This window comes from Mesoplodon mirus, assembly GCF_964341445.2.
Source record: "Mesoplodon mirus genome assembly, chromosome: 4".
NCBI lineage: Eukaryota > Metazoa > Chordata > Mammalia > Artiodactyla > Ziphiidae > Mesoplodon > Mesoplodon mirus.
This window is the reverse complement of record NC_138979.1, coordinates 136,335,107-136,354,541: the sequence shown is the minus strand read 5'-3', so window position 1 is coordinate 136,354,541 and position 19,435 is coordinate 136,335,107.

Below are 19,435 nucleotides of genomic sequence, written 5' to 3'. Positions count from 1 at the left end.
ATCTGGTCCTGGGCTTTTGTTTGTTGCCAGATTTTTAATCACAGTTTAAATTTCAGTGCTTGTGATTGGTCTGTTTATATTTTCTCTTTCTTCCTGGTTCAGCCTTGGAAGGTTGTACTTTTCTAAGAATTTGCCCATTTCTTCCATGTTGTGCATTTTATTGGCATAGAGGTGCTTGTAGTAATCTCTCATGATCCTTTGTATGTCTGCAGTGTCAGCTGTTACTTCTCCTTTTCAATTTCTAATTCTATTGATTTGAGTCTTCTCCCTTTTTTCTTGATGAGTCTAGTTAATGGTTTATCAATTTTGTTTATCTTCTCAAAGAACCAGCTTTTAGTTTTATTGATCTTTGCTACTGTTTCCTTCATTTCTTTTTCATTTATTCCTTTCTGTCCTTATGATTCCTTTCCTTCTGCTAACTTTGGGGTCTTTGATTCTTCTTTCTCTAATTGCTTTAGGTGTAAGGTTAGGCTGTTTATTTGAGAGGTTTCTTGTTTCTTGAGGTAGCATTGTGTTGCTATAAACTTCTTTCTTAGAACTGCTTTTCTGCATCCCATACGTTTTGGGTCGTCGTGTTTTCATTGTCATTTGTTTCTATGTACTTTTTGATTTCCTGTTTGATTTCTTCAGTGATCTCTTGGTTATTTAGTAGTGTATGGTTCAGCCTCCATGTGTTTGTATTTTTTTACAGATATTTTCCTGTAATTGATATCTAGTCTCAAGGCATTGTGGTCAGAAAAGATACTTGATATGATTTCAATTTTCTTAAATTTACCAAGGCTTGATTTGTGACCCACAGTATGATCTATCCTGGAGAATGTTCCATGAGCACTTGAGAAGAAAGTTTATTCTGTTGTTTTTGGATGGAATGTCCTATAAATATCAATTAAGTCCATCTTGTTTAATGTATCATTTAAAGCTTGTGTTTCCTTATTTATTTTCATTTTGGATGATCTGTCCATTTGTGAAAGTGGGGTGTTAAAATACCCTGCTATGATTATGTTACTGTCGATTTCCCCTTTTATGGCTGTTAGCATTTGCCTTATGTATTGAGGTGCTCCTATGTTGGGTACATATATACTTACAATTGTTATATCTTCTTTTGGATTGATCCCTTGATCATTATGTAGTGTCCTTCTTTCTCTCTTGCAATAGTCTTTATTTTAAAGTCTATTTTGTCTGATATGAGACTTGTTACTCCAGCTTTCTTTTGATTTCCATTTGCATGGAATATCTTTTTCCATCCCCTCACTTTCAGTCTGTATATGTCCCTTGGTCTGAAGTGGGTATCTTATAGAGAGTATATCTATGGGTCTTGTTTTTGTATCCATTCAGCCAGTCTATGCCTTTTGGTGGGAGCTTTTAATCCATTTACATTTAAAGTAATTTTCGATATGTATGTTCCTATTACCATTTTCTTAATTGTTTTGGGTTTGTTATTGTAGGTCTTTTCCTTCTCTTGTGCTTCCTGCCTAGAGAAGTTCCTTTGGCATTTGTTGTAAAGCTGGTTTGGTGGTGCTGAATTTTCTTTGCTTTTGCTTGTCTGTAAAGGTTTTAATTTCTCCATCAAATCTGAATGAGATCCTTGTTGGGTGGAGTAACCTTGGTTGTAGGTTTTTCCCTTTCATCACTTTAAATATGTCCTGCCACTCCCTCTGGCTTGCTGAGTTTCTGCTGGAGGATCAACTGTTAACATTATGGAGAGTCCCTTGTATGTTATTTGTTGTTTTTCCCTTGTTGCTTTTAATGTATTTTCTTTGTGTTTAATTTTTGATATATTGATTAATATGTGTCTTGGTGTGTTTCTCCTTGCATTTATCCTGTATGGGACTCTCTGTTCTTCCTGGACCTGACTATTTCCTTTCCCATATAGGGAAGTTTTCAACTATAATCTCTTCAAATATTTTCTCAGTCCCTTTCTTTTTCTCTTCTTCTTCTGGGACACCTATAATTCAAATGTTGGTGCATTTAATGTTGTCCCAGTGGTCTGGTCTCTGAGACTGTCCTCAATTCTTTTCATTCTTTTTTCTTTATTCTGCTCTGCAGTAGTTATTTCCACCTTTCTGTCTTCCAGGTCACTTATCTGTTCTTATGCCTCAGTTATTCTGCTATTGATTCCTTCTAGAGAATTTTTAATTTCATTTATTGTGTTGTTCATCATTGTTTGTTTGCTCTTTGGTTCTTCTAGGTCCTTGTTAAACATTTCTTGTATTTTCTCCATTCTATTTCCAAGATTTAAATCATCTTTACTGTCATTACTCTGAATTCTTTTTCAGGAGACTGCCTATTTCGTCTTCATTTGTTTGGTCTAGTGGGTTTTTTCCTTGCTCCTTCATCTGCTGTGTGTTTCTCTGTCTTCTCATTTTACTTAACTTACTGTGTTTTGGATCTCCTTTTCACAGGCTGCATGTTTGTTGTTCCCGTTGTTTTTGGTGTCTGCCCCCAGTGGCTAAGGTTTGTTCAGTGGGTTGTGTAGACTTCCTGGTGAAGGGGACTGGTGCCTGTGTTCTGATGGATGAGGCTCGATGTTGTCTTTCTGGTGTGCAGGAGCACATCTGGTGGTGTGTTTTGGGGTGTCTGTGACCTTATTATGATTTTAGGCAGCCTCTCTGCTAATGGGTGGGATTATGTTCCTGTCTTGTTAATTGTTTGGCATAGGGTGTCCAGCACAGTAGCTTGCTGGTCATTGAGTGGAGCTGGGTCTTAGCGTTGATGTGGAGATCTCTGTGAAAGCTTTTGACATTTGATATTATGTGGAGCCAGGAGGTCTCTGGTTGACTAGTGTCCTGAACTCATCTCTCCCACCTCCAAGGCTCAGGCCTGACATCTGGCTGGAGCACCAAGACCATGTCAACCACATGTCTTTTGGGAGGTCTGAGGTCTTCTGTCAGCGTTCAGTAGGTGCTCTGTAGTAGTTGTTCCACATGTAGATGTATTTCTGATGTATTTGTGGGGAGGAAGTTGATCTCCACATCTTACTCCTCCACCACCTTGAAGGTCTCTCTCATGAGCAACGATTTTAAACTTTTTTTTCTTTTCATAAGTTTCATAGTCTTTGAAAGTTCTTGATTTAGGAAAGCTTCTAATTCTAACCCCACTTTGTGTAGGTGCAAAGCCATATCTTGTACTTAGCTGTTGGGTATTTAAACTCTAGTTCCATATTCTAAGACCTTATATCCTAATTTTCTCCCCACACCATCCTTAGCCACATTGTGTTTGTTTATGCAAAACACTCACATCAAATTCCCTACTTTTTGGGGCATGTATGGATTTTTTTTGGTCTTTTGTTTACTTTGTAGCTACAGCCACATTTCCTTATATAGGCTAACAAGTAGATTGGACTTTTGTGTATTGTCGCCAGCTTAACTCTGAAGCCATGACCAGTTTTACTTCTGTTTTGTAATGTTAGATATTATTGAACATTTCATGTCAGCCCAGGGTACCATCTTTCCATGTAGTGACATTATTATTCTACTATATCATAAATTTTCAGTTTATCTGTTCTTGTTTGGAATAAGGAAAGATTTAAAAATGGGATCCTTAGGATTTTTCTTGAAATCAATTTTTGTCTTATTTTTCTCTTTTTTCTATTGCATGCATGAAATATTTGGGCTGATTTTCCTCTATATAGCTACCAATGCTTACTCCAATCTTATAGATTTTTTTTAAAAACTGGATACAAAATAGGATACTCTTTCTACCTCAACTTTTCTTTGGTATAACTGAACACAAACATATGAATCCTTACATGTTAATAATTTTACCAGTTATTATTACAAGGAAATAAAACAGGAATAGCTATATAATAAACAGGAGAAATTGACAAAACTTAATATACCCAAAATGTTCTTATAATCATGGTCTCTGACCTCTATTTTCTCACTTCCTTCTCTGATTTCACTTTTGTATTTATTTATAGATGTAGTAGTAATAATCTCCGAATCCTTATTTATTCCATGAAATTCCTTCTTCTAAACTTAAAGCCCCAACATTTAAATTTATTTAAAACAGCAGTTTATCCCTTATCTCAGTTGTGTAATTTGGAATTTTAAGAATTCAAAATTAAACCCAAATTTTTATATTAGAAATTATTATCTCTTGACACTTTTTCAAAAATTCCTAGAGAGACTGAAAGATAAACCAATCTACATGGACCTTGCTTCTGCTAGCAAAAACTTTTCTTAAAATGTCAGTAAGGTAGTAGGCAAGCCATTTCAAAATGCATGATCACTTTATGGAGTAAGATAAAGCCAGTACCAGAAATTTCCAGGAGAGACAAGTAAACCTATCATAAAACTCTTCCAAAATTCTGACCCACAATATAGTGATCTATGCAACTCCCTATAGTAATATTTATGCAATTTTCAAAGTTGTCAAAAGTTAGTGTTTAACTACAGCAGGCATTAGGGTTTTAGTCAGTCATGTCCCTAGTCAAGGAACTCTTAAAATGTCTTAGATCATAGTTGGGTACTCTATCAGCATATTCCTGATTCTATTTTAATTTCATCATAGACACTTTTTTCTTTGCTCATTTTGTTCTTACTCCTGAATTATACTTAGTTCAAAAAAGGCTTTGTCTAGATTTTACTTTACCTCCTCCAACTCTATCCTCAGCATTCCCAAGTCAGGCTAAGAATACCTGATGCTCTATCTTTTTCAGGACCATGATTTTGCTATGCTTCACTTAGCCTCAGACTTCAATCTTCACTATTGTTTACTTTCTACAGCTGCATTTCCTGACATAGGTTGATAAGTTGGGTTTCTGTGTATTGTTCTTGCTTGACTCTGAAACCATGACCACTTTTTGTTTCAAGATTTGAAAACTGTCACCTATATCTAGACAACATCATAATTATTATATTAGTAATAATCATGACAATAATAATAAATAAAATATACTGTGTCTGCTATGTGCCAGTCACTATGCTGGATTCTTTGGATGCCTTTTCTCATTTAACCATCATAAACCTGTGAGTTGTGTATTCTAGTGCTCATTTTCTGTGAGAACGCACAGTTTCAGAAAGTAAGTAGTTTAAATAAGGTCATACAGCTAATAACACTGGAAAACAATTTAAATCCAGCTGTTTTGGACTCCAAATCTCAATCATATCACTTTTAATCATTTTTCTGATTGGGTTTTCACCATAAGTGATTTTTTTAAACCCCTAGTCATAAATCCTAACTCACCACTTCACAATCTTGGTTCTGACCATATGTTGGGCATCAAATGTCTTATTTATCGGGCTTCCCTGGTGGTGCAGTGGTTGAGAGTCTGCCTGCCAATGCAGGGGACACGGGTTCGTGCCCCGGTCTGAGATGATCCCACATGCCGCAGAGTGGCTGGGCCTGTGAGCCATGGCCACTGGGTCTGCACGTCCGGAGCCTGTGCTCCATAACGGGAGAGACCACAGCAGTGAGAGGCCCACATATCACAAAAAAAAAAAAAAGTCTTATTTATCAACTAGAATTACACTGGGAGTTTTTTCAGTTCTGATGAACATTAGGGGGTCAATGAAATAGCAGGGCCACAATCATTATCTTGATTTGTTTTTAAAGTGACTCCTCTTAGCCTAGCTACTATTTCTGGGGGATAAATTTAGTGAAGCTATGGTATAAGCTCAATGCTATGTTTAAAAATTATAGGATCTTTCTACCAAGAATAGATTTTCTATGCCATTCTTAAAATAATAAGCAGTCAAAATCTAAAAGAGTGTTCTTAAACTTAGATCTTCACCTAGTTCTTAGTCCAAGTGATTAGTCTGCATGCACATTCCCCCATTCTCCCTCATTTTCTTCTTTCCTTAATCCATCCAGAACTAGCCTCTGCCCTCTCTTTTTCAAATCAAAATATCTTTAAGGAGTTTCTTTAATCACTATGTCAGTGGAAGTTCTACCAATCTGCACACTCCCAGATGGCTAAGAGATACTTTCAGATCATTTTAATCATTTGCTTTTCATATCCCCAATGACTCTGAGTTTATAAGAAGATTATTTTTCATGAATTGATTGTGTTAAATATGAAGAAGTTATTATAATTACATTTTTTCTTTCAACCAGTTCTCATAACTATGGCTACATTTAGAATAAAATTATTTGTTTCTATTCAGTTTATGCATGAAACCAGGTTAAGGAAGGAAAGGGGAACAGGAATTATTGCCTATTGCAAAATGGAATGATGCTAACACAGTCAAAATATGATCAGCTTTAGGAGGCATGAGTTCAATTCTATTGAATCAATCAGCAAGGGCATGGGTGAATGTAGTCAGTAGTATCTACCTCTCAATAAGATTCATATTCAAAGTTCCAATCTCAATGGACTTGAGGATATGGGGAGGGGGAAGGGTAAGCTGGGACAAAGTGAGAGAGTGGGATGGACATATATACACTACCAAACGTAAAATAGATAGCTAGTGGGAAGCAGCTGCATAGTACAGAGAGATCAACTCAGTACTTTGTGACCACCTAGAGGGGTGGGATAGGGAGGGTGGGAGGGAGGGAGACGCAAGAGGGAAGAGATATGGGAACATATGTATATGTATAACTGATTCACTTTGTTATAAAGCAGAAACTAATACACCATTGTAAAGCAATTATACTCCAATAAAGATGTATAAAAAAAAAAAAAGAAAGACCAAGCCATGATCAGAAGCTTGCAAATTTCGTCTCCCGTCTTCATCCCTGAGAGAAGGGAGAGGGGCTGGAAATGGAGTTACCTGCCTACGTGAAGAAATCTCCATAAAATCCCAACAGTTCAGTGTTCTGGAAGCTTCCAGGTGGGTGAACACATCCACACTGGGAGGCGACTGCACTCCAGTTCCATGGGGACAGAAGCTCCTGCGCCTGGAACCCTTCCAGACCTCGCCCTGTGTATCCCTTCATTTGGCTGTTCAACTGTGTACCTTATCATAACTTTTAATAAACTGGTGAATGTAAATGTTAAAAAAAAAAGTTCCAATCTCAGACTTTATACTCTATGATCTGAAATACGCAAATGGAATGGTTTTAGCTTACACTTTATGTGATAAAATGACAAATTCAAGGATATGGCATCATTTAAAAGATCAAAAGTAAAGAACACAATTTCCAAATTAATCAAATTCCTAACAAAATAGAGATTGTTATGGTGCATGACATTTTAAATTTTGATAGAGAATAGTTGGATCAAAAATCATTTAAAATAATAGAAACAAGACTATTCAATAGTCTGCAACACTATGACAATTGTTACCTAAGGTAGCCAACAAAAAGTTGCAGGAGAAAATTAATTTTATGTAGTATCAGTGTTCAATAAAGATCATTTAATAAGACATGTGTTTTGCAATTTTATAACCAAAGCATTTAAACTTGTTAACTCTCTATCTCTGACTGTCCTGTCAAAATTTAAATGTCTGAACATTTTTCTGCAAAGTTTTATGAAATAAAACTGTAAGCCAAATCTGAAAATAAATTGCAGTATATATTTAAAAATCCAGTTCCCATCTGGTGTCTCACAGCTTGGCTTTTGTTTCAAGGTGATTTTTTAAAGTTTATGTTGCATAGAAATGTCAACGAGTAATGATCCATAACCACATGTTGACTATGTCACAGTGTGTGTTTATGCTGCAAACACTCATTTGAGAAAGCAAGAGAGAAACATTACTTTATGTTCACTTGTTACAGAATCAAATACTCTATAGCTACAGCATTATGTCCATTGAGTCAAAATAACACACAATAAAATGCTCTTTTAAACATTTAATGAGAATATAGTCAGTGAAATCATATATTTAGAAATAATTATTTTTAGAAATCTTTAGAAAATTATTGTAACATGGCAAATCAGAAAAACACTGCTAAATCAGCTATAAAATCTAGAATTGTTGCCTATCTCATGATTCTTTAATCACCTCTCATATCTTACATATTTAATTTTTGCACACACACAAATAGTTATCTACATATGCATACATGTATATGTGTGTGTGCAGTACATCCATTGCATTATTTTATTATCCCTGTTTTCATAAATAAGGAAATTTAATATAGAAATCATTACAAAATACAAGTAGAGAAGACTTGATCTGTTAATCCTATGAGTTAGCATATTCTAACTTAGAAAACATATCTGAAAAAATTTAAAACATTTAAATTATTAAAGATGGTAGCACAGCTTTTAAATGTATAGATTATCTAAAAATTCCAAGACACTTTATACTTATCCTCCTTAATGTGAAACAAGGAAGGATACAGTTTTTTTCCCTTAATAAAATAAAATGTTTTACTATTCTTTACTTGAATACAGCAATCAACAGCTTTTAAAAAAGCTTTTTATAAACTTCAAAATTGTAGAATATTTGCTTAATATATTAATGTATTTTTCTCTCCTATTAAAACCAAGATCAAATTTAACAGTAAAATGTCCGACATTCCTAACAATGGTTTATAGAAAATTTGTCAACCTTACTTTTAAGCAAATAATTAAAAAATAATATTTAGAAATGACAGATTTTGACATTTTAATTGTGAAAGATAACTTGTGTTTAAATGTGTGTTATATACAGTTTATGGTGGTGAAAATTGAAAAATTTTATGGGGAAAAGACAGCCTCTTCAATAAATGGTGTTGGAAAAACAGGACAGCTACATGTTAAAGAATCAAACTAGACTACTCTCTCATGCCATGCACAAAAATAAATTCAAAATGGAATAAAGACTTAAATGTAAGACTTGAAACCCTAAAACTTCTAGAAAAAAAACACAGGCAGTACACTCTTTGACACTGGTTTTAGTAATATTTTTTGGATATGTCTCCTCAGGCAAGGGAAACAAAAACAAAAATAAACAAGTGGGATAACATCAAACTAAAAAGCTTTTGCACAGCAAAGGAAACTATCAACAAAATGAAAATGCCACCTATTGAATAAGGAAGACATTTGCAAAAAATACATCCAATAAGGGGTTAGTATCCAAAATACACAAAGAACTCATACAACTTTACATCAAATAAGCAACCCAATTAAAAAATAGGCAGAGGAACTAAATAGACCTGTTTGCAAAGAAGACATACAGATAGCCAATAGGCACATGAAAAGATGCTCAACATCACTAACCATCAGGAAAATGCAAATCAAAACCACAAGATATCACCTCACACCTTATCAAAAAGACAACAATTGGTGAGGATATGGAGAAAAGGGAACCCTCGTGTACTGCTGGTAGGAATGTAAACTGGTGCAGCCACTATGGAAAATAGTATGGAGATTCCTCAAAAAATTAAAAATAGAACTACAATATGGTCCAGCAATTCCACTTCTGAGTATTTATCCAAAGAAAATAAAAACACTAATTAGAAAAGATATATGCACCCTAATGTTCACTGCAGCATTTATGCAATAGCCAAGATATAGAAGGAACCTAAGTGTCCAACAACAAATGAATGGATAAAGAAAATGTGGTATGTGTATAAAGACAAAGACACACACACACACACACACACACACAAAGAAATATCACTCAGCCATAAAAAGAATGAAATTTTGCCATTTGCAATAACATGGATAGGCCAAGAGGGTATTACACTAAATGAAATTAGAGAAAATATTGTATGATTTCACTTATATGTGGAATCTAGAAAACAAAACAAATGAACAAACATAACAAAACAAAAACAAAGTTATAGATACAGAGAACAAACAGGTGTTTGCCAGAGGGGTGGGTGGTAGGGAGAGGAAAGAAATAGGTGGAGGAGATTAAGAGGTACAAACTTCCAGTTGCAAAATAAATGAGTCAGTCATGGTTATAAAGTGTACAGTGTGGGGAATATAGTCAATAACTATAACATCTTTGTATGGTGACATATCGTATCTAGACTTAACTTGGTGATCTTTTGAAATGTACAGAAATACCGAATCACTATGTTTTATAATAGGAACTAACATAGTGTTGTAGGTCAATTATACTTCCAAAACAAACAAACAAACTCACAGAAAAAGAAATCAGATTTGTGGTTACCAGAGATGGGAGCAGGGGGAGGGAGAACTTGATGAAGGCCATCAAAAGGTGCAACCTTGGGCCTCCCTGGTGGCGCAGTGGTTGAGAGTCCGCCTGCCGATGCAGGGGATACGGGTTCGTGCCCCGGTCTGGGAGGATCCCATATGCCGCGGAGCGGCTGGGCCCATGAGCCATGGCCGCTGAGCCTGTGCGTCCGGAGCCTGTGCTCCACAACGGGAGAGGCCACAACAGTGAGAGGCCCGCATACAGCAAAAAAAAAAAAAAAAAAAAAAAAAAAAAGGTGCAACCTTCCAGTTATAAATAAATAATTACTCAGGATGTAATATACAACATGATAAATATAATTTACACTGTGGTATGTTATATATAAAGGTTGTTAAGAGAGTAAATCCCAAGAGTTTTCATCACAAGGAAAAATTTTTTTCTATTTCTTTAATTGTGTATCTATGTGAAATGATGGATGTTAACTTAAACTTACTGTGGTAATCATTTCATGATGTATCTAAATCAAGTCATAATGCTGTACACCTTAAACTTATACAGTGCTGTATTTCAAATATATCTCAATAAAACTGGAAGGAAAAAAAGAAAAGTAAGCTTTGAAAGTTTTTTTTAAGAAAAGAAAGAAAACTGAACAACTTTGGAGGAAACCATTTGGCACTATAAATTAAGAGCCTTAAAACCATTTGTTCCTTTTACCCATTAATTTCAATTCTGAAAAACCAGTCTAAGAAAATATATATAACCACCTCTCCAAAGTTTAATGCACAAAGATGCTCAATTTCATAAAAATAAATAATAAAAAAGCATAAAGCTCTAATTGTCAAACAGTTGGGGAAATGCTAAAGGAGCTAAAGTGTTTTCTTCTTTTGTTTGATGATATAAAAATCAGAAAACATGTCAACCAAGAACAAGGGAGAGACTCTAATCCTTAATCTTTGGTGAGTGAAGCTACCGTTGCTCCTTCCCTGTGCCCGCATGATCCCAAGAGATGGGCATCTCCACTGGTGGCCCCCTTCCCTCTTTATAAAACTTGATTCTCAGGACCTTGAGTGAAGCTCCCAAAAGGAATAGGAATCTTTATTAACTAAGGATGGAACCCACAATCACTGTCTCACCCATATCCCTGTCTACCACCTCTATCCTAAGTCCTATTAGAATCCAAGAAAACTGTGAGTAAACAGGACATTCTCCCTCCTTCCAAATCTCAATATACTTGGCCTATTCCCATTCTTCCTTAGGAAAAAAAAATCAATTTAGTTTCCTCAATGAACTTAGACATATAAAAGAGGTCTCCTTAATGCCCAATTATACTAATGAAATTTATGGTTTTATTATTAAATGGCAACTCTCCATTCAATGGTCTCAGATTTATGGACCTAAAAGAGGAAAGGAAGAATATAATTCATTACACAAATTTCTTTTTGTGGGTGATAGATGTCAAACACTGTTTTAGACATTGAAATTACAATTCTGAACCAAAAAGGTGTTTACTCAAGGAGTTTATTCTAATGCTGGAAGACATTTAATTAGCACGTAAAGTAAATGCCTAATATTAGAAGGGGATGTTTTTATTTCCCTTGTGATGAGCCTAGAACTGAAAAAAACTAAGACATTTAATTTCACAAATGGTTCTTCTATATAAAATTCTAAAATGGCCTAAGAGTAAAATATTAAGAATAAAAATTTATACACAATTTTTATAATCCTATTAAAATTATAGAAATATCTTCTTGTTTAAAATGATATCTAGCATTTCCTGTGTCAAGTTCCAATTAAAATAGTTTTGAAGACAGAAAAAACTATATATATATATTTGTGTGTATATATATATACTGATAGTCACCTTATAGCTGGAGGAAGCCATAATAACATCAAGAACAATGGAATACAATGAAAAATTACAATCTGATTGCTGGTATACTAGTCAATCTAAAATGCAATCCTCCTGATAAAAGAAATGCAAGAGATTTTACTCCTTTCTCTGTTGCTTGAACTTTTGCTCAGAGAACCAGTCATATAACAACCACAAAACTAGACCGTAAACCTGAGAATATTGCATCTTGTATAAGGATGGTTTTGAGGTGCTCTGTCATTATTACACTTTCTATAGATATTTGTAGATTGATATTCCTGAAAAACACCAAATGTGGGGGGCAGGGAATGCCTGGTTTTGGGGGGGTGGGTAGCTGAAGAGAAGGGGAATTATTACTGCTAGCAAATCTTTATCTGGGATTTTTAGTTCACATAAATTAAGCACTCAATATAGAATAAAAACAGGAAGAGCCTTTGTAGCATTCATGCTAATAGCCCTCATTTTTTTTTTTTAATGTCCTTACAGTTTAGTGTCCTAGAATCAAGAGTGAAGGTTAAGGAATAGCCCATTTCAATTCCTTTCAGTAAAGCTATACTAGATGAATGCCTGCTAGGTATGGGGCATGGATAGAACTTTGAAATATCACTTGATACTTTAATTTTAGTTTTAATAAAGATTTTTATCTAAGTTAAAAATGGGAAATAAGCAAGGGAAATCACCTATTGGCAAATTCCTGGTCTAGATAAATCTCTTTTCATCACAGAATAATTAAGTAAAAGAAAAATCTAAGATTTTATTGTTAAAAGCTCACTAAAGGGCATGGAAATTGGAATGCTTTCCTAATGTCTCAAAGGAAGATCTTAACTGAGATAAAACAGTTAACTAAAAGAACAACTTTTCAATAACTCTTTGAAATTCTTAACATGGAGACATGGGATTCAAGAAAGATAATCAAAGCCACAGCAAAAGGTAAGCGGAGATTTAAATATGAATATATATGACAAATAAGTATGTCAAATTTAAAAAATGGTTTAAGAAAATTAAATCCTAACTGCAGAATTCACCTTTTAGTAAAGTATATTACTGGCATAAAAGAAAAGTTGAGAAATTCTTCTCAAAATTCAAAGTGAAGGAATAGAAAGATGAAAAAAAAAATTTAAAGGAGAAGATATAGGGGATACATAAGAGAAGTTCAAAATTTAATAATTTTGCCTAAATACAAGAGACCAGAAATAAAAATGATAGAGAAACAAAAGTAAAAGCTTCTAAAGTATCCAAAGCAAGAAATCTGAATATGTGTATTGAGAAGGTATTAGTGATTGCTAGGGGGAAAAAAAAAAACCAAAACTGATAAGAAAAGAAAAACTAAAATCTTGTGAATTACAAAGATTAAAAACAAAATCTTTAAGCATCCAACTACAAAATAAAGCAGGATGCCCTAATATTCTTCTGTATGATTACTTTTTTATAAAGCAATAGAGGAAGAAATTTGGGGCATAAGAGTTGCTAATCTAAAAACACTCCAGTGAAAATTTAATCAACCAATAACAACTGTTTCATTTGTTTTAAATAATAAGTATAACTTTTGCTCCCAGGTATGATGGAGTAGTTTGTGGTACATCAATGCTCCTTTTGAGAGCAACTAAAATGGATAAATATACAAATGTATGTCTTTATAGGCTTTGAAGAGCTAATGAATCAACCTGGGATAGAGTAAATGAGATTCCCCTCAGGGGAGCAGCTTTTTCCCCTTTGGGTATTTACTGATTCTGGCCACTAGGCAAGAGTTGGACAATCCAGATTTTGCCTGGGCAGAGTTCACTGTTGGGAAGCAGAGGCAGAATAGAGTTTTTAGTTCACTCTGGGGGATATAGAGATTTGAGAAGCAACAAAGAGAGGAATAAGAATTTAGCCTAGTGAGAAGTGAGGAATGAGAGCTGAGTCATCACTACACCTGTTTTCCCCTCAACATTTGCTGAAAAGTAGAGGTGTGAAGTTAACTAAGTAGCCTCTGGAAAGCAAAGCAGTGAGTTTTTCAGTCCCATCAGACTAAGACAAGGATTAGAGTTGAGAACTTTTCATGTGAAGAGCCCCTGGTGAAACCAGATGGGAGTCCTGAAAGGTTTGGCCCATACATGAAAAAGCAAGTCAGACAAGGATGGTTGTGGGGACTATAATGCACAGGAGGGTGAGAGCAGAATTCACAATGGTTGATGTTTCTTGGGTTGAAATAGATGTGCAGTCTAATAACATTTTAGTTGAAGTGTAAATGACAAAAACAAACAAACAAAAAAACGTTTATAGAGGCATTGTTACCCAAAAACTCAATTTGCTTCTCGGTGGGTATTGAACCAAATGACACAACCAAGTCAAAGCATGGAAGAAGGAAGGATTAACTACTTTCAGCAAGTAAGGAGAACACCGAAGATCTTTCCCAAAGCAGTCTCCCTGAACAGCAAAATTGGTGAAGTTTTATGCTAAGGGTACATGCATATTTATGAAGGGGCTTGGGCAGTGTATGCATATTCATGAAGGGGCTTGAGTAAAGTAGAATTCAGCATAGAATTGGGGCAAAGGTCGACAGAGTCCAAGGTTTAGTTGACTGAAGTCAGGAGGGTCAGAAAAGGTCAACATCATTATTCCTTTAGTTCTGACCAGTCTGGGGTCTCAGCATGATCCTCCACCTGGGTGGGGCCTTAGTTCCTGCAGAACTCAAAAGTATGTATCAGATTGTTATGTATATCCCTTGAGGAGGAATTAGGACTCTGTTTTACTGCTGAACTATTGTTGGTTTCTTGATTGCTTTACCTTTGTTCCTGACTTTGTTTGTTCCTTAAGATCATTAATCACTGAGCCCTGTTCAAGCACAAGCATTGTGGCCAGGCTTACATCACAGAATGACTGAGGCCTAAAATGGTTTATCTTATATCAAGAAAGCCATGCCTGGTTCTCTTTCTCTGGGGATCCCCTAGCCTATCTGCTTATAGCATTTTGTTTTGTTTGTTTCTTGCAAACTGAGAACCTGAATCACCACAAATGTAGTCACAACTGGATGACTGTGCATTAAGAAAAGGGAAATTCCCAGACTTTTCAGAAATTACTAGACTCTGAACTGACATTAATTTCTTAGAACCCAAAATGTTATTTTTATTATTTTGTTTTGCGGTACACGGGCCTCACCGCTGTGGCCTCTCCAGTCGCGGAGCACAGGCTCCAGACGCGCAGGCCCTGCGGCCACGGCTCATGGGACCAGCCACTCCGCGGCACGTGGGATCCTCCCAGACCGGGGCACGAACCCATGCCCCCTGCATCGGCAGGCAGACTTCCAGCCACTGCGCCACCAGGGAAGCCCCAAAATGTTATTTTGGTTTGCCATTCAAGTAGGCACTAGTGGGTTCAGTTTATTAATGAAGTTTTGGCTTAGGTTCATATCGTGGTAGGCTTAGTGAGATCCCAAATACATCTGTGGTTATTTTCTCAGTTCTGGAATGCACAGTTGCTATATACCTATTTAATAACTAGAAGAATCTCCTTGCTGGTTCCCTGGCTTATGGAACAAGAGCTCTTATGGTAGAATTTGCCAACGGAAATGTCACTATAACTGCTTTCCCTATAAAAGTAGCGAACCCATACCAAAACTACCCCCTAGAAAATTGGCAAAGTTGTGTGCCACCATCCAAGACTTAAAGGAGAAAGCAAGGGTGAGTCCTACCACAGCCCCACTTAACTTGCATGTTTGACTGTGAAGAAGACAATTGGATATTGCAGAATGACAGTGGATTACTATAAAGTTAATCACGTTTTGACTCTATTTGCAGTTCCTTTGCCAGGTACAATTTCTTTACTGGAGCAAATCAAATTAGTCCTGATACCTGGTATGCAGCTATTAATCAAGCAAACACACACACACACACACACACACACACACACACACACAAATATGATCTGTTAGTAAAGACAACCAGAATAAGTTTGCTTTCGTCTGACAAAGGTAACAATATACATCAATATATATATTTATTATCTTTCCTCAGAGCTATATAAATTCATGTCTAGCTTTGTCATAATTTACTCTGAAGGAGTTTTGCACACCATTCTGATACATTTCATTGATATCATTTATTCTGATGTACAAAGTAAGCAAGAAGTAGTGAACGCTGATACACCTTCACATGATACATATTCCAGGGCAAGGACCAAGGTGAGACAAGGGAGGGACTCTCCTCGGGAGCAAAATTAAAGAGGTCACCAAAATGCTCAGTAATTGAAATAAAGACTATTTTAAAGCAATATTTAAAGAAATCAAATTGATTTTTTTAAATCCATGACAAAAAAACTAAAATTCTGAATAAAGGCAGGATCAGCACTAATGATTTTTCCTTTTGACTAATACTCTGCTATGGTGTGGCATGGCAATGTTATTAATCCTGAGCAACAAAACAGGGCCAACCAAAATTACTATAGTCAAAGAGCTTTATTATGGGAATTTGAGTTTGCACAGATATGGGAGAGACTGGAGGAATAAAGACTTAGAAGGCTGAAACTCAAGGATTATAAAAATATAGTCCTCTACATCAGCCTGAAGCACTAAGTGGGTAAGAAGTCACTTCAGAGTATACTGGGACTTCTGGTTTCCAAATCTACTTGTAAGGACCTTGAAATTTGCCACTCTGTCCTAACAACACATAAAAAGCTCAACAAACTGAAAAATCAACAAATCCTCTTAAATTCCTAAGAGAAATTAGGTCACAGGGAAAACCACTGCCCATAGAATTGGACAGACAGATAAGCAGATACAGAGAACAACTTACCAAAGCAGAAACCTCTGTGGGAACTAGTGCTGGGGTAGGTAAACTTAAACTATATTTGATGAATTGTCAAAGGCTAGGTGTGGACAAGTTAAAAACTCTGGGGGACCCAATCATAGACGTGCTCCCATGCTTTTTTGAGTTTTACATATAGGAGCTAGAACAAGTTCTCATGATAAATATTAGAGAAAAATCTTCTCCTCCTTCCAGCATGGGGAGGGGAAAAGGAATGATTATGAAATAAGTCAAAGCACTCTGCTCTACATAACAAGGGCTGTTCTCAGGGGGAAACTAGTCAACCAGAGCCTATCATTCTGGGGTATTCTCAGCTCCTAAATGACATGGGGGAAGGGAGATACTTAACTGCAGTCCACATTAGCCCTCCATGTGAGAGATGGGAAATACCTAACTGAACACTATCCTAACCATCCTGTCCCACCTAAAGGAAGAGAAAAACAAAACTGGGAAACACTTGTGAAGTTCACAGTCCAGAGGCATAAGCTCACTAAAAGACAGAGACCTAATTATAGGACTATAGAATTCTTCCCCTCCCCACACACTACATTCACCACCACATTACTAAAAACCTATTTACAGCAGTCTGTTTTACTCAGACATCATATCCAGTCATCAAGGAAAAAATTACAAGGCACACCAAAAGGCAAAAACACAGTTTGAAGAGAGAGAGAGAGCAAGCATCAGAATCAGACATGGCAGATATGACGGAATTATCAGACGGGAAATTTAACACAACTATACCTATTATGCTAAAGCTTCTAATGGATAAAGTAGACAGCATGCAAGATGGGTAATGTACATAGAGAGATGGAAATTCTAAGAAAGAATTAAAAATAAATGCTACACAATTTTTTTTTAAAGTAAAAGAAATGAAGAATGCCTTTGATGGGCCCATTAGTAGACTGGACATGCTGAGGAAAAATCTCTGAGCTTAAGCATATACCAACAGAAAACTTCAAAACTTAAAAGCAAAGAGAAAAAGACTGAACAAATATAACAGAATATCCCAGAACTGTGGAAAGCTACAAAAGGTGTAACATATGTGTAATGAGAATACCAGAAGAAGAAAAAAGAGAGAAAGAAACAGAAGAATAATGACTGAGATTTTCCCAAAACCAATGATCTAGAAAGATCAGAGAGTACCAAGCAGGATAAATGCAAAAACCAAAAAAACAAAAAACTATACCTAGATATATCATTTTCAAATTACAGAAAATCAAAGATAAATAAAAAGTCCTGAAAGAAGCTACAGGGAAAAAAATACTTATAGAGGAGCAAAGATGAGAATTATATCTGACTAATCCTCAGAAACCATGAAAGCAAAAGAAAGTAGAGTAATATGTTTAAATTATTATTTATAAATATTAACAAATTAATACTTTTTAGAGAAAAACCCACCAGTTTAGAATTCTGTACCCGAGAAATTATCCTTCAAAACTGAAGGAGAAATAAAGACTTTCTCAGACAAACAAAAATTGAGTGACTCTGTGGCCAGTAGTCCTGCCTTGCAAGAAATGTCAAAAGAAGGGTTTTTTTCTACCATGAATGGGTATTGGATATGGTCAAATGATTTCTCTGTATTTACTGATATTATCATGTGATGGGTTACATTAATTGATTTTTGGAGTCAGACGCGCTACCGTTGCGCCACGAGGCCTTCCTATTAATTGATTTTTGAATGTTGAACCAGCCTTACATACCTGAGGAAAATCCCACTTGGTCATGGTGTGTAATTCTTTTTATACACTATTGAATTTTATTGCTACTATTTTGTTGAAGATTTTTATATCTATGTTCAATAGATATATTGGTCTGTAGTTTTCTTTCTTGTCATCTCTCCTTACCCCAAGTCCTTGGTTCTGTATATGTATCCTAGAATTGTAGAATGGTTTTGGTAGGTATTTTGACTATTCACTTCATATGGTTTACTTATACCTTCATACTTTTTTCTAAATTCTCCATTTTCCTCATTAAATAAAAGTTTCTTTCTCTTTTTTTTTCTTTTGAAGCATTCCCCCCTTTTTTGCCTTTTTGTAGAAGTATCTCGACTGTTTCACTTTTATGGCATAGTCTTTTATATCTCTAGACTATCTTATATTTGCATTATATACTATGTCAACTCAGTACTTACTTTTTTCTTATAAATTATTTTTTCTGAGATCATACATAATATTTCATTAAATAACTTTCCTTCAACCTAAGAATCAATTGAATCAATTAATGCTCTCTGAGAAAAATAATATAATTAGCTTGTGTTTTTCCTAATTACCCTTATAGCAGAATATTTATAACAATTTTAAATATTTCCAATTAAGTGTTTATTGTCAGCTACTCTATTTAAAAAAATGTCTTTTGTCAAAAACAATGCTCTTTCCTTCTTAAACCATTTCTAAAAGTAGATGTTACCTTTTGACCATATGTTATCACTATATAACAAATACTAGTCATAGCCTGAGATGGCTATTTTCCTATGTCGTGTTTATAATGAAAAGATATTTATTTACAGGTAGTTCAGATCTCTGAATGCACACAGCTATTTACTGTTGTGTTTTTGTATTTGGCAATACACTAGGTTAAACTACATTTTATTAGTTTAAAGAAATTAAGTATTATATAAAATAATAGGATAAGTAATATGTATCTAATGTGTCTGTACGATACATCTAATATTAAATATGAAAATAAAAATATGACAGTATAAGTCATAACAAAAAAGATGCTGAAGCAAACTTGGCCGGTCATTATCCTTTGCCAAGAACATCTGAAACATTTAATTACTAGTGGAAAGTTTACGGTGAGTCAGA